The sequence below is a fragment of the Sorex araneus genome, chromosome 3, assembly GCF_027595985.1.
Source record: "Sorex araneus isolate mSorAra2 chromosome 3, mSorAra2.pri, whole genome shotgun sequence".
Lineage (NCBI taxonomy): Eukaryota > Metazoa > Chordata > Mammalia > Eulipotyphla > Soricidae > Sorex > Sorex araneus.
In genome coordinates, this window is record NC_073304.1 from 189,944,583 (window position 1) to 189,960,434 (window position 15,852).

At 50.7% G+C, this 15,852-nt stretch overlaps 1 protein-coding gene across 1 annotated transcript in view; it reads left to right on the top strand.

Moving 5' to 3' along the window:
- Positions 1 to 15,852, top strand: part of ITGAE (integrin subunit alpha E) — a 77,145-nt gene that overhangs the window by 1,763 nt on the left and 59,530 nt on the right. The gene's annotated exons all lie outside the window — the stretch shown is intronic.

Below are 15,852 nucleotides of genomic sequence, written 5' to 3' on the forward strand. Positions count from 1 at the left end.
CTCCTTGGCCCTCCTGGGAGGGCCCCTGAGTAGGTGTCAGCACCTCCGACAAGTGGATTGCCTGGTAGGGAGAGTCAAGGAGGCCATGATGGTGCCCAGCGGGGGAGCATTTGCTGGCATAGGTGAGCCCCGGGATTCAGTCCTAGGTATAGGCCGCACCTCTCTCTCTGAACCTCCGTTTCCTCATCTGTCAAGTGAAAGGTTCCCCTGGAATGATTTCTAGCTTTCCTTCCAGTGTTAATGTGAGTTCTACAATCTTTATTCTTATTTTTTATCGCTGTAGTCACCTGGGCTAAGGCCAGGCCTGTGATGGAGATTGGACCTTGGGCCTGAGATGTGCTGGGTGCATATTCTACACTTGAGTCCCAGGTGTTCTGGACTAGATTTCTAGAGTTTTCTGTACTCTAGCATAAGGGGTGTAAGTTGGATAGGAAGGAGGTTGCAGCAAGCCATAGCCCCCTTAGATCAGTGACTGAGTGCAGCACCCCTGCCTCAGCCCCTCACTTGTGAGAGGACAAGGAGGTTCTCCCTTTCCCCACTAAGGATCCCTTCTACCAACACACGCGCTTCATTGTTTTCTTTGGGTAACTTGATGGTGGAGAGCTGGTTTTGGTTGTCCACACTCTTGTTTTCTTGGGGTAATTTGATATGGGTGAGGAGGTAGTTTGGGCTATCTCTGACCTGTGCTCAGGGGTCACTCCTGATGATGCTTAAGGAGGGGCCATGTGCTAAGGATCCATCCGGTGTCACTCACATGCAAGGAAAATGCTTTAACCCCTGTACTGGCCCTGGTTGGTCTTTGCAGTGCCAGGAATTGTGCTCAGATCTCATTTTGAACTTGTGTTTGAAAGGTACTCCCTTTAGCACTGAGCCATAGCCAGGCCCTTATTCAATGATTTTTAGGATGTAGCCCCATATAATCAGCTTGACCTGCCGTAACAAAATACCACATATTGGGTGGTTTAAGCAGCAGAAATTTGGGAGGCCAGAATCCATTCCTAGATGAGGGTGCCTGTTTGGTGGGGTCCATGGCCTCTGTTCTAGGCTGCAGGCAGCAGCTGCCTTCTAACATGCAGCGTGAGAGAAGTGGTGCATGCACCCAGAGAGAAGTCATTCTTTCAAGAGCCCCAAGTTTGGGACTGGAGAGAGCACAGCAAGTAGGGCACTTGACTTACCCAACTTGGGTTCATATCACCCCTCTAAGCCTGCCAGGAGTGATCCCTGAGCACAGGGCCAGGAGTACCTCCTTAGCACTGCCAGGTGTGGCCTTTAAACAAAAGCTAACAAAAAATAAACCCCTTTCTGACTGTAATCATGTTGTTGCAGGCAGGAAGATAGGGGAGCCCTGGTAATGTATTTTGGGGAAACCTGTCTGGAACCTGAACCTGTTCAAAGGCATGGAGGCCTTTGACATAAAGGACTCGTCTCGTCCTCAAAGCCATTGAAATGCAGAATTCTAGGCCTGAGCAAGGGGTTCCCTGAGAGGAGAGGAGGCTGGAGCCAGGGGAGGAGAGGCTGCTACAAAGGCCACGTGAAGAATGTCAAGACCATCAGCTGCTCCCAGCTCTCCCTCTTGGCAGCCACCCTAGTAATGGACTGGGGGAAGAGGCAGTTTGGGGAAAATGTATAAACTGGGCAAAGGATGCTTGCCCACATGTGTCTGCATCCATGCCACCTCATCTCCTCCCTGGGATATGGGCTTGGGTCTCTCCCCCATCTGCAGAAGCCCATATTCTCTTTTGAGCATATAACTTAATATACCCCTTCTTACCTCCCTTTACTTTCCAACAAATGGTTCTATTTTGCTGTGCGTCTCCTACTGAAATTCTTTTTTGTGTGGGAAAAGCAATGGATCCAAAATAAAGTGATTTCCAAATAAAGCAGCTTTATCTGCTTTATCTGGAAATAATTTCAAGATTAGGGAAAGCATTAATCCTTTCTTATTTGATCACTTTTTGCTTCCCTGATCCCTAAAGCATGGGTAAGATCTAGGACTGACTTTCCCAAGAGCGGTTCCTTACTCCAGCCTGAGTCCATGGCTCTCTGAGAAATCAGGTGGCAGGGGTCCTCTCCCACACCGCACAGAACAAGTGGATATTTGGTGCAGCTTGCTGGTTACCTTGTGGGGCTGGCATGGTCTTGACTTGCAGGGGTTCACCGCAGATGTCTCCAATCCTACATTTCCCAGGAATTCTGGGGTGACTGAGGTGGGCAGAGAGAAAGCAGGTAGGTTTCCTTCTCAAAGCTACCACCTCTCCAGAACTCTCCATGACATTGAAACTAAAAGCATCTTTAAGGATGAAACAGCACTGACCATGCAAGTGGAAGCAAACATAAACAAATGGGATTACATTAAACTAAGAAGCTTCTGCACTTCAAAAGAAACAGTGACCAAAATACAGAAAGAGCCCACAGAATGGGAAAGAATATTTACCCAATACCCATCTGATAAGGGATTAATATCAAGGATATACAAAACACTAGTAGAATTGTATAAGAAAAAACCTCCAACCCCATCAAAAAATGGGGAGAAGAAATGAACAGAAGTTTCCTCAAAAAAGAAATACAAATGGCCAAAAGGCACATGAAAAAATGCTCCACATTGCTAGTTACCAGGAAATGCAAATCAAAACAAGAATGAGATATCGTCTCACACCACAGAGACTGGCGCACACATTCAAAAGAACAAAAGCAACCATTGCTGACGTGGATGTGGGGTAAAAGGGACGCTCCTTCACTGTTGGTGGGAATGCCGACTGGTCTAGCCTTTCTGGAAAACAATATGATAGTCCTTCAAAAACTAGAAGTTGAGCTTCCATATGACCCCGCAATACCACTTCTGGGAATATATCCTGAGGATGCAAAAAAGCACAGTAGAAATGACATCTGTACCTATATATTCATTGCAGTACTGTTCACAATAGCCAAAATATGGAAACAACCCGAGTGCTCTAAAACAGATGACTGGGTAAAGAAACTTTGGTACATCTACACAATGGGATACTATGCAGCTGTTAGGAGAGATGAAGTCATGAAATTTGCTTATAAATGGATAAACATGGAGAGTATCATGCGGAGTGAAATGAGTCAGAAAGAGAGGGACAGACATAGAAGAACTGCACTCATTTCTATAGAACAACATCACATGAGGCAGACACCCAAGGTCAGTAGATACAAGAGCCAGGGGGATTGCCCAATAGCTCGAAGACTGCTTCATGAGTGGAGGGGAGAAGACAGATGGAATAGAGAAGGGATCACTAAGAAAATGATGGCTGGAGGAACCAGTTGGGATGGGAGATGCATGCCAAAAGTAGATAATGGACCAAACATAATGACCTCTCAGTGTCTGTTGCAAGCTATAATGCCCCAAAGTAGAGAGAGAGTATGGGGAATATTGTCTGCCATAGAGGTAGGGGGAGGGTGGGAAAGGGGGGAATATACCCAGAATATTGGTGGTGAGGAATGTGCACTGGTGGAGAGATAGGTGTTTGATCATTGTGAGATTGTAACCCAAACATGAAACTTGTAACTTATTTCACAATGATTCAATAAAATTTTAATATATATATATGTATATATATATATATATATATATATATTTTTTAAAGGCCTCTCTCCTCTCCACTTGGCATAAGCCAGCCAGGGAATCTCCATCAGCAAAAATGTCTAAAAGTCCTGTTTCCAAATAAAGTCATAATGGGGTTGGCGGGTTAGACCTGAGTTTGTGGGCAAGGGACTTCACATAATACAACCCTTAGCATCCAGGAGTCCCAGCTGCCTGGTAGATGTTTGTGGGCAGAGGACCCTGCTTTTTAAAAAGCTCTGGAACTGGGAGGAATTCAATTCTAGGGATGTGAGGGCAGTTGGGTTTGTCATGTTTCAGATACCTCTTTCTTTAAAAATCTTTGCCTCATCTGAACCTTCCACAGTGCTGAGACAGATGCCTCAGCTGCTCGCTCTGAGCTGCATCTCTGAACTGAGATGGCTGGGTAGGTGAGGGGTAGAAGAGGGGTTTGCATGGAAAGCCCATGGCAGAGCTGGTGCTCTTTCCTAGGCTCAGCCAGGATGAGGGACCCCTGTGCCAGTCTCTCCCTGCTGCAGCCCCACTCCTCTGCGCGCTGCAGAAGCTTTCCCAGATCCTAGGACTTGCATGGGAAGGAGGAATCAGAGCTAGTCCCAGTGTAGGACAGCCCTTGGCCTCCCATGGATCGTAGTTCCTGTTGCCTGTAGCTTTATCTGCTTTATTTGGAAATCAGTTCAAGATTAGTGATAGCATGAAGAACCCTTTTCCATTTGATCACTGATTGCTTCCCTGATCCCTCCCTTGGCCACTTTTGAACCGTGAATGATTCCAGTTATTTCCCTTTACCCCCTAAATTTACTGGTGTATGATTTTTAAGAACAAAGGACTTTCTTTCATAGGATTATAGAAGTAAATGTGTCACTTGTCATGTGTCAGGAACTGTATCATTTCATCTTATCGGTACATAAAGAGCCACTCTTTAGTTCGTATTTCAGTTTTGCCAGATGTCCTGATAATTTTTGGTTTCGGGCCCACATAGGCTGTGCTCAGGGCTTACTCCTGGTTCTGCGCTCAGCATTCCCAACAGGCTCGGGAGACCATCTGGAGTGCCGGGGATCCATCCCCACCTTACCGGCTGTGCGCTCTCTCCAGACACGTTTAATTTATTTCTTTATTGGGACATAATGTGTATACTCATAAGTTATGTGTATATACAGCATTATGGTTGATATTTGTATATACTAGTTAGACCCTGTTAACACAGAGTGCTCTTTTCCCATTTTGGGGGCCCAGGGACACATAGCAGTGCTCAGGGGTCACTCCCGGCTGTGCCAGAGGACCCTAACCCTGGTTCTCTCTAGCCTTCTCCCATTTTTTTTTTTTTTGGTTTTTGGGTCACACCCGGCAATGCACAGGGGTTACTCCTGGCTCTGCACTCAGGAATTACCCCTGGCGGTGCTCAGGGGACCATATGGGATGCTGGGATTTGAACCCGGGTCGGCCGTGTGCAAGGCAAATGCCCTACCCGCTGTGCTATCACTCCAGCCCCCCTTCTCCCATTTTTTAAAAAAAACTATTGCTTTATCTCATCTAGCACCTAAACCCGCATTGTGCCACATGTTTAGTTACTTTTCTCTTCTCTCTTTCATTTGGAAATTCTTACTCTTTGTCTTTAATGATTTTAGGAGTTTTTTTTTTTTAAATCAATCTACTTGTGCTATAGAATATTCCTGTGCTAGTGGTTTGAAATGAGTTAAGAAAGCCATTTCCCCACCCTTTGGCTCCTGTGCTTGCTAGATACCCACCTTCACACCAGACGCTGGGAGGGGTCTTCACACAATGCATCTTGGTTCAGCCCTGGCATCTCAGTGAGAGGGTTTGTAAGGAGCAGTTTCAGCTGGGCCGGAAGTGGAAGGGAGCTTCTGTTCCAGCATGCTGGACTGGGAGCTGGGCTGAGATGTCAGTTGGGTGCCAGGTGCTGGAGTCACAGGCGTGGATGATAGATGGCGACCAGGCTGAAACACCTGTGTGCCAGGTTGGCATGGGCATCCACCCAGTATTCTGTGCCCGGGACCCAGCTGTCCACCGCCCCCACCGCTGGGCTAGAGCAAGGCTAATGATTTCTCTAAGCACCAAGCCCCAGCCCCCATCGCTAAGGAAGCCACGAAAGCCTGTGGGCCCGTGTCTGCCTCTGCTGCCTGCTGTCCCCGCCTCCTGCCTGCCTGTGGAGGGGAAGCTGAACCCAGGAGGTCACTGCCGCTGCCTCTGCATCTGTTAACTACCATGTGGCTCTTCTACACTCTGCTCTGCGTGACCAGTAAGTCAGCCTCACCCCACCTTGTCTGTCTGTTGAGATCTGTCTGTGCCAGCGGCCAGGAGAGCATGGAGCATGTCCAGGGACGTTCCCTGGCTCTGTGGGCTTGCAGGCAGGTTTCCAAGGCTGTTGACGGCTCAGATCCTGCACCTTCACCCTGCCCAATGCTGCCCCTTGTGCGTCCAGCTCTCCGTCCCACCTTGGGTCGGCTCCTCTGGGCAGGTCTTCAGCTTTTGGTCACCTTTGTTCTGAATGCTTTCCATTACAGACCTGGCTTCCACTGCAGAGCGGGGAACCCCTGGGAGACCACCAGGCGTTGAGACTGGAGAGGGGGCGCGTGCGTGTGGTGGAGGGGAAGGCCAGGGAAGTCATTTTCTATTCCTGCCGGTAGGGAACCTTCTGCCTGGGGAGGTGGGTGCAAGAGTTTCCTCTTACCACAATCGGGGATTCCTTCAGCCTCCGATCCCCCAGGAAGCCATGGGCACTGCTGGTCAGCCCGAGCACAGGGAAGGGACAGAACGCAGTGGGGGGCGCTGGAGAAGATCCCGTCAGGCTGAGGCTGGGCTGGGCTTGTCTGGGAAGGCTCCTCCCCACTCACAAGCCTGGGAGTGAGAAGGAGTGAGTACAGGGAGCCCCAAAGCTCCTGGGAACTGAGTGAGTGCCCGTGTCCAGTGCTCACCTGGTGCCAGGGGGAGAATGCAGGACTAGCATTCACTCTGGGCAGGCCCCAGAAGGCCTGCTGACCTGCGTAGGGCAGCTGCAAGGCAGGTTCTTTTCGTTTTCGGGTTTTCTCAGGGAAGCAAAATAATTTTCACTGAAATAAATTTAGGGAGATGTGAGGAGTGTTCAGGAGAGAAAACAGGCTTCTCTAGAGTAGAAGAAAAGTTATTTGTTTTTGAGCCACACCCAGAGGTGTTGGGGGCCACTCCCAGCTCTGTTTTCAGGGGTTGCTTCTGGCTGCACCTGGTGCTTGGGGGACTGTGGGGTGTGGGTGATTGAACCCCAATCTCCTGCCTGAAAGCATGTGCTCCAGTTCTTTGAGTCAACCTTCCAGCACCAAAGGTGCCTTTGGGACATGTTTTAATATTTGATATTTCAAGAGCATCAAAATATTTATGGGAAAGTCAAACCTTGGTTGAACTTCCTTTTCTCATTCTATAGTTTACACTCACTTTCCTATTTGTTGATCCGGGGAACAAAGAGGGTCTCACACTTTTAATGACTTGTGACTTGGATTCTCCACCACCAAGAGTGTCAGAGAAAATGCTCAGACAAGGCCCCAATCTGCCTCCTCATGGTGATGACAGAGGGACAGTGGCTGCTCAGTTTTAGAGCAAGTCCCAGCAGACAGAACTCAGCATTTGTCCTGCCTCCTGGCTCTCAAATGCCCCAGACCTGGGAACCGAACCTTGTGTCCTGGTGGGCTCCTCTTGACTCTGTCTCCCGTGGCCTCTGGAATGACCCACTATTTCCTTAGCAATTTTCTTTTTTTCTTTCTTTGGTTTTAAGCCACACTCAGCAGTGCTAAAGGGCTTACTCCTGGCTCTGTGCTCAGGGACCACTCCTGACGGGCTCAGGGGACCCTCTGTGGTGCCTGGGATTGAACCCTACCTGCTGTAACTCTGGCCCCAGCACCTTTTCTTTAGCGGATGCTGTTTCTTGAGCCCCTTCTGGTACGTGCTAAGCAGTGTGCAGCAGAGAGCAAGATGGGGCCAACTTGTGAGCAAGCCTGCTAACTTAGCCCACAGCTGGGCTAGGTGATAGGAAGTCGGGTGTGGGGAGTGAGAGGAGGGGGGAGGGTCCCAGACACTCTTGTGGGGGGGGGGGGAGAAATTAGAGCTGGGTCAACTGTCCCAAAGAGCTTCCTGGAGGAAGTGAGATTGGCTCTGAAATTTGTGGTTTTGTTTTCTTTAATTACACCCGTCTGTGCTAAGGGCTTACTCCTGGCTCTGTGCTCAAGGATGTCTCCTAGCGGGCACTGAGGGGAAGGGGCGGATAGGATACTGGGAATTAAACCTGGGTTGGCCATGTACTAGGCAAGTGTCCTACCTGCAGTGTTGTTGCTCGTGCCCTGGCTCTGAGTTTTAAGGGATGGGGAAAAAATCTAAGTGACAAGAAAACCCCAGGGAGAGACCCTCAGATCTGTGCTGGCCAGGACTCCCTCCACGAGAGACTCAAGACCCTCCTGTGCCTCCACCTTGCCCAGGCCTCCCATGATGGTGTGTCACCTCTCTTGTCCCTGTGTAGAGGGCTGTCCCCAGCGGTGTTCACCCCGACCCACTCATTCCTGGCCCTCAGGTTGCATTTGGTCCCTCTAACTCTCCTCAGCCAACTAAAGTACACAGTGGGAAGGAGCCAGAAGCCCAGGGTCTGTGCTGCCTCCCGGAGGAGGCCCCGTGGGGAGGAGATGGTGCGGTGGGGAGGAGACAGCCAGCTCTGTGTGTGAGTGCAGAGCCATCATGCTGAGTCAAGGGCGCCGCCCCGAGTACAGGGCCAATTCCCGAGTACAGGGCCAATACCCCAAGTCAGGGCCACTACCCCAAGTCAGGGCCACTACCCTGAGTCAGGGCCACTACCCCAAGTCAGGGCCACTACTCCGAGTCAGGGCGCCACCCTAAGTCAGGGCCACTACTCCGAGTACAGGGTCACTACCCCGAGTCAGGGCCGCTACCCCGAGTCAGGGCCACTACCCCGAGTCAGGGCCGCCACCCCAAGTCAGGGCCACTACCCTGAGTACAGGGTCGCTACCCTGAGTCAGGGCTGCCACCCTGAGTCAGGGCTGCCACCCTGAGTCAGGGCCGCCATCCCGAGTCAGGGCCTATACCCCGAGTCAGGGTCAATACCCCAAGTCAGGGCCACCACCCTGAATCAGGGCCAGTACCCTGAGTCCACGGTAGTCATGAGGACAGTGGAGAGTGTGGCAGCAGCATGGTGGCCTGTGCAGGACAGACAATGGCAGACACTGGTGTAGGGGGTCTGTCTACAAAGAGCTGTAAAAGGCACTCTACTCTGGCCTCGCCCATCTCTGGACAATTAGACTGCCTGGGCAAGAGGCGACACCATGGTGACAGTCCTGGGTGTCCTGTGGAGGGGAGCAGGCCACACCCTGCTGGAGGCCCACTGAGGCTATGTGGAAAGGGTGTGAGAGGCAGCGGAAATGTCAAAGAAGGAGGGTGTGAGGTGGGCTGGGTGGGTGGGGATCGGCCTGTGGGAGCCTCGCCTCTCGGCCTTTTTGGGGACAGGATGTATAGAAAGTGATGGGCCACTCAGATTGCTGGGATGGCCCAGGGTGGTGATGCAGAGAGGGGCTGAGTCCAAGGGCAGTGCTGAAGGAGCTGGGGCCTCGGTCCAAGGCAGCGAGGAACAGTGTGTGGTGCTGAGCAGAAGGGGGACCTTGAAAGGGACAAGTTGTGTGGAAAGGGGAGAGGAGGTAGGTGAGGAGTCTCTGCAGTCTAGCTGGCGGTGCTAGAAACAGACAAAACAGAACTAGCAGGGCTGGAGGCTGGGGATGTGGCCAGACTTGCTTCTCTAAGGCCCTGAGTCTGAGTCCCAGCACCACCAATAAACTTGGCCCCAGGGGCTTAGGGGGGTTTCTGTGGGGTGGGGCACATGCTTGCAGAGAGGAGCCCTGGTTCTTTTTTTGGGGGGGGAAAGGGGCCACACCCTACACTGCTCAGGGGTTGGTTACCCCTGGCTCTGCACTCACTGTACGATCGCGCTGGTCCAGGAGCCCCAGGTCCTATCTCCGGTACTACAGGGTCCTCTGAGTTCCCCCAGAAAAGGACACATGAGCACCAAGCCGGATGTGGCTGCAGAAACCAAAAATGAAGGGTATTGAGATGGGTGGGCAGGGGAGAACAAAACACTCAAGAGACACATTTTGGAAGAAGTTTGGAGAACTGAAATGCTTAGCACACGGCTTCACATAGCCAGCCACAAGCCGCAAGATCAGTGTTACTGGATGTGTTGGGGGGTTGGGTGCTAGGGTCCAGCTGCTCCTCAGCACAGACTGTTGGCAGCTCCTCTGAGGCATGACCTCTCCCCAAGGCCTTCCTGAGGGTCCTGGGTTGATTATCAGGATTCCCCCTTGTCTAGTTCTAGGGTTGGGCTTATTTTTTGCCAGTGGTCAAACCCTGGGCCTCACACATGCAAGTCCTGTGTCCTGCCCCTGATTGCATCCCCATCCCCGGCAAAGGTTAACATTTGCTTTTCTGTTTTGTTCTGTTGGGTTTCCCCAGCAATGCTCAGGGCCACCAAAGCCACACCTGGTGGTATTCGGGTGTCCATGTGGTGCTGGGGCTCAAACCCAAGCCCAGGGCCATGTGTGAGCCAGACCTCAGAGCCATAGTGTGTGAGCCAGACCTCAGAGCCATAGCAGTGCTGGTCCTAGCACTGCAGTGGTTCCCTGTCTCATTTGGGGGAGCCCCTCTCCTGCCCCACCCCTTCCCGTAGCAGGGCATAGTGTGCCACCAAGCTGGGCATGGTGCCAGAGACTAGATTTGATGCTGAGTGCAGGGAGTTGCGTGAGGGCTCGCAGTGGCTGGCAGGATGAGGTGGTCTCAGTGCAACTTAGCGGGCCCACCCATGTGTCTAGAGTGAGCCCGAGGAGAAGGCCTGTGGGCGGTGTGGTGACAGACTCTGGTTCAGTTCTGAGCTCCTGTGTGACAGTGTGGTGGGAGCCACGTGGCAGACAGGGCTGTCAGAGAGAATGTAATAGAGCGAAGCTTGTGGTTAGGACATCAGCCCCCACATACACCATGGCCTGCAGCCCCGGAGCCTTTAGTATATAAACTCAGGGCTAGACAGTGCTTCGTTCAACAAGCTAGCCACAAGCTTCAGCAACTCTGGCTAAGCAGGCCCTGTTCCTGCTCGCCTCCTTGGAAGCCTCAGCATCATGGAGGAAGGGAAAGGGGGCCTGATGGAGGGACCCGAGCACAGGTCAAAGGTCTGCAGGGAGTTCCTGCTTAGCAGACTTGCACCAGCTGTCTCGGGGTTGCCGCTGGTGACAGGAAGACTCACAGAGTGCCCACTCTGCCTGCACAGAGGCTGTCTGGCCTCATTACCAGTCCCCTAAGCTGTGCCTCCAACGACTCCTACCTGGAGTTGATAGCATCCCAGGAGCTGTGCCCAGCTTCCGGGATCACTTGTGACTCTGCTTTCTCCACTCACCTGTCCCTTGAGGCTAAAGGCTTTGGATCGGCCAACTTGGTCCCAGATACACATATTCAGTGTACTGATGGGGCAAGCACTCCTCATGGCACTGGAGATGCAGGCTGAGCAGGGGGAGGGACTATCCCCTCATCTCTTCCTGCCCATCAGGGATCTGACAGCAGGAAGCCACCTTTGGACAAAAAAGAATATGGGGTGTACTTTGGTGAGGAACAGGAATCTCTGCCCTGGCCTTGCCGTTTCCAGGATTCACTGAGGGGCTGGCCCTGAGCTGAGCCTGAGCTGAGCTGGGCTTCACAGCGGGAGACTGGGGTGAACTTGATGACTCATCCCCGTCTGCGGGAGAGAGATTTTATTGCTGATCTCTGACTCAGACAGTTTAGTCAGAGCTAGATGCAGACATCTCTGGAAGCCAAGGGCTCAGGACCTGTGTCTCGCTCTCCACTGGCTCCTGGGGACAGGGGTGACTGAGCAGGACCCCAAAGGACAAGGTGGGGGTGGGGAGCAGCAGGGGTGCAGGTTTGGCTGAGGGAAGACTTGTGTGAAGTAGAATGCATGTGGACGTCATCCAGGGAGCACATTCAAGGAGTACCTTCGAGGAGCACCTTTGGGGAGCATGTTGGAAAATCACTTTGGGGAGCACATTTGGGGAGTATTTTGGAAAGTGTGTGCAGGGAGCACAGAGCAGGAGAGCTCAGTTCCCGGGGTTCAGGGAGGGTCCCCAGGTGCCCTGTGAGCTCACTGGACTTGTTTCAGGGGTTCCTGTCAGTTATGCAGACGTTACACAGGGAGGGATATGCCCAGTGGCCCCACAGCAGCTGTGACCCTCTCATCTGCATGCCCTGTCAAGTCACTCGGCCCAGCCTCACCTCTAGGCCAGGGTCCGACTGCACAGCCCTGACCTGCCTTGTCTAAGCTCAGTACGCAGGGGCCGCCGCTCCCCTTCCCCACTTTACCCTGCACCTTCTGAGGAAGTGGCCATGACAGGCCCTGGGACCCAGGGGGTGAGGCAGATGCTGGGGGGCTCCCTGTGTGGTGAGGGGGACAGTCACAGGCCTTAAGTAAACAGTCCAGCAAGTGGTGTGAAAGGCTGCAGGGTACACAGTGGGACCTGGGGGTCTGGAAAGCCTCTTGAACGAGGGTGTCAGAGAGAAATCAGGAGGCAAGCTTGGAGCAGGCCTTTGAAGGGAGGTAAGATGAGCTTAGATACACCCTTGGGGGGTGTGTGTGTGTGTATCAGATCTGTGTGTATATGTGTGTATATGTGATTCTGTGTGTGTGTGTCCGATTCCGTGTGTGTGTGTGTGTGTTCGATTCTGTGTGTGTCTGATTCATGTGTGTGCCTGATTCTGAGTTTATCTGAATCTGTGTGTTTGATTCCATGTGTGTGTGTGTGTGTGTGGGTGTGTGTGTGTCTGATTCTCTGTGTTTTTGATTACGTGTGTGTCTGATTCTGTGTGTCTGTTTGATTCTGTGTTTGATTCTGTGTGTGTGTCTGATTCTGTGTGTATGTGATTCTGTGTGTCTAATTCAATGTGTGTGATTCTCTGTGTGTATGATTCTGCATGTCTGATTCTGTATGTATCTGATTCTGTGTGTAAGATCCTCTGTGTTGAGTTTGTGCATGTGTTTCTGATTCAGAGTGAGGCTGTTCTCTGTGTGTGAGTTTGTTGTGGTGTATTCTGTTCTCTCATTCTCACAAGCTGCCATGTCCCTAAAACGGGAAGAGCTCACTGTTTGTCACCTTTGCGAGCTGGACTAGGAATGATGGTGTGTGTGTGTGTGTGTGTGTGTGTGTGTGTGTGTGTGTGTGTGTAGACTTGAACAAAACTCCTAGTTAGTGTGGCTTTGTTAGTGTTTTTTCACAATTTTATTTTAAATCCCAACCTGCCTCCTGACTCCGTTCAGTGTTCATGCTAAGGAGCACTCAGAGGATGTTTTTATCTGTCTTTCTGGTTTGGTTTTGTTTCTTCCCTGCTTCACCAGAATAGTTTTCACAACGTCCCTTGCCCTTCTTATTTGTGTTTTGTGTGGGGGCCACACCTGGCTGTACTCAAGGTTTACTTCTGGCTCTGTGCTCAGGGATCACTTCTAGCAGGGGTTGGGGGATCAGTTGAAACAGCATTGGCTGCATTAAAGCATGAGCTCTACCCACTATGCTCTCTTTCTGGCCCCTTCCTATTGTATTTGGGGCACTCAGCTGTCATGAGGCTTACTGGCAGAGTGAGAGTCATGCCCAGCATTAAGGTGGGACTGTGCCAGGAAAGCCAAAGCCTCACCCCTACAAGGTTCTAGCACTGACCTACATACCTGGGTCAGAATAGTTTGAGGGTATTTTGTTCTCTCTCAACTTTGTGAACATTAAATGACACAACCATAACTCATCCTTGTATTGGCTTCAAGAAATTTTTAAGGCCACACATGAAAAAGTAATAAAATTTATTTATCAATGCATTTATTCGATGGTGCTTAGTGGCTGTCACATGCCAAGGCTGTGTCAGCCCAATGGTGGCCCTTTGTAGAAAGTCTGAGAATTTATTGATGCACAAGTTCACTATTTTTTTTTAATAATGTAGGAGTACTGCTATTTATTCAGCCATTGATTAAGCTGATTGAATTGGGCATGAACTCCACATTACTTTTTTAAGTTCTATTCTGAATGTTAACTTTGTTTTATTATTTTATTATTCCCCCCCCCTTTTTTTTTGATTTGCCATGAGATACAGCTACAAAGCCTTTATGTCTGAGCTTTGGTCATATAATCATCAAACACCCATCCCTTCACTGATACACAATTTCCACCACCAAAATCCCCAGTATTCCCCCCCACCTCATTCCAACCCTTCCCCTGCTTGTGTGGCAGACAATTTCCCCCATATTCTCTCTTTATTTTGGTTACATTTGATATATTTTGACACCAGTCTCATCACCACTCAAACCTGCCGAAAAGGCAATGCTAGACTATTTGTTTTGTATTGCCTGTTATGGATAGAACATAATGTCCAGGAAATCCTGTTTCATTCTCTTCCAGGAGCTTTAGTTTATAGTCTCTAAGTCTTGGCCATTGATGAGATTCCATGATGTCAGGGGCAATTTGTGGGTGTGACTGCCAAGCTTCTGGAAAACTGGGGACCTGTGGGGAGGAGGCCTAGTCCCAATCCAAGCGGGCTTGGAGATCTCAGTCATGGGTTCCCGTATATCTGAGTTTTCCTGCCGGTCCACTCTCTGGTGTGGTTCATCCCGTTTTGGTGAGGCTCGTCCGAGCATGTGGAGATTGGTCTTGGGCATGGCAGTGGTTGGGTTCTGCAGGTTTTTGGCTGCCAGGGTTCTGCTTGGGGCAGGGAGGGAAACTCAACTCACCCCCCCTCCGAGGTGCCCCTGTGAAGACAGCCTGGTTCGGGGTCAGGGCATTCTGTGGTACTCTCTTCTGGGAGCTTTAGTTTATAGTCCCTGGGTCTTGGCCATTGAGGAGATTACATGGTGCCAGGGGCAGTTTGTGGGTGTGACTGCCAAGCTACTGGAAAACTGGGGATTTGGGGGGAGGGGCCAAGTCCTGATCCAGGTGAGCCTGGGGTTTTCAGTCATGGGTTCCCACCTACCTCTTTGCTACAGACCCTAACTGCATCTTTTGATCTCTTTCAAGATTTATGGGTCTTTGAAATGAGGTCAATAAATGAGTTTATATAGCTGAGCCAGAGGTGGTTTGTGGGTGTGTTTCCCACATACCTTTTGGCCGTTTAATTCTTGGTAAACTTGACTCCAAGTTGTTGGGGTCTGGCCAAAGGCACAGCAGCAATTTTGGGGTATCTGGAAGTCTGAAGGCATCATCAAGTTGCTGATGTACTCGCTCCACAGGTACAGTTTTACCTGCTGGAGGCATGATACCCCCTTCACAAGTTCACTTTTAAACTCCTGCCAGATTAATTGTGCACCTCCTTTTTCATACCTCTTTTAAAATTTCCCCCCCATTTTTTTTATTGATTCACTGTGAGATACAGTTACAAAGCCTTCATGTTTAAACTTTGGTCATACAATCGTCAAACACCCATCCCTTCACCAGTGCACACTTTCTACCATCAAAATCCCCGGTATTTCCCCCAAACCCTCCCCTGTCTTTGTGGCAAACAATTTCCCTCATACTCTCTCTCTACTTTGGTTACATTTGATATTTCGACACCAGTCCCACCACCACTCAAACCTGCCGAAAAAGCAATGCTAGACAATTTGTTTTGTATTGCTTGTTATGGATAGAATATAATGTCCAGGAAATTCTGTGTTGTTCTCTTCCAGGAGCTGTAGTTTATAGTCTCTGGGTCTTGGCCGTTGATGAGATTAACATGGTGCCAGGGGGCAGTTTGTGGGTGTGACTGCCAAGCTACTGGAAAACTGGGGACTGGTGGTGGGGAGGCCCAGTCCCAATCCAGGTGGGCTTGGAGATCTCAGTCACAGATTCCCGCTTACCTCCGCACCTCCGGCTCTTTGTCTTTTGACCACTTTCGAGATTTATGGGTCTCTGAAATAAAGCCAATAAATGAGCTTATATAGCTGAGCCGGAGGTGGTTTGTGGGTGTGGTTCCCACATACCTAACTTTTGGCCATTTAATATCTTGGTAAATTTGGCCCCAAGTTGTTGGGCTCTGGCCAAAGGCACAGTGGCAATTTGGGGGTATCAGGAAGCCTGAAGGCACCATCAGGCTGCTGATGCACTTGCCCCACAGGTACAGGTTGGCCTGTTGGCGGCACCATACCCCCTCATGCATTTTTTTGGGGGGGGGTGTTGGGTCACACCTGGCAATGCACAGGGGTTACTCCTGGCTCATGCACTGGGGAATTACTCCTAGCTGTG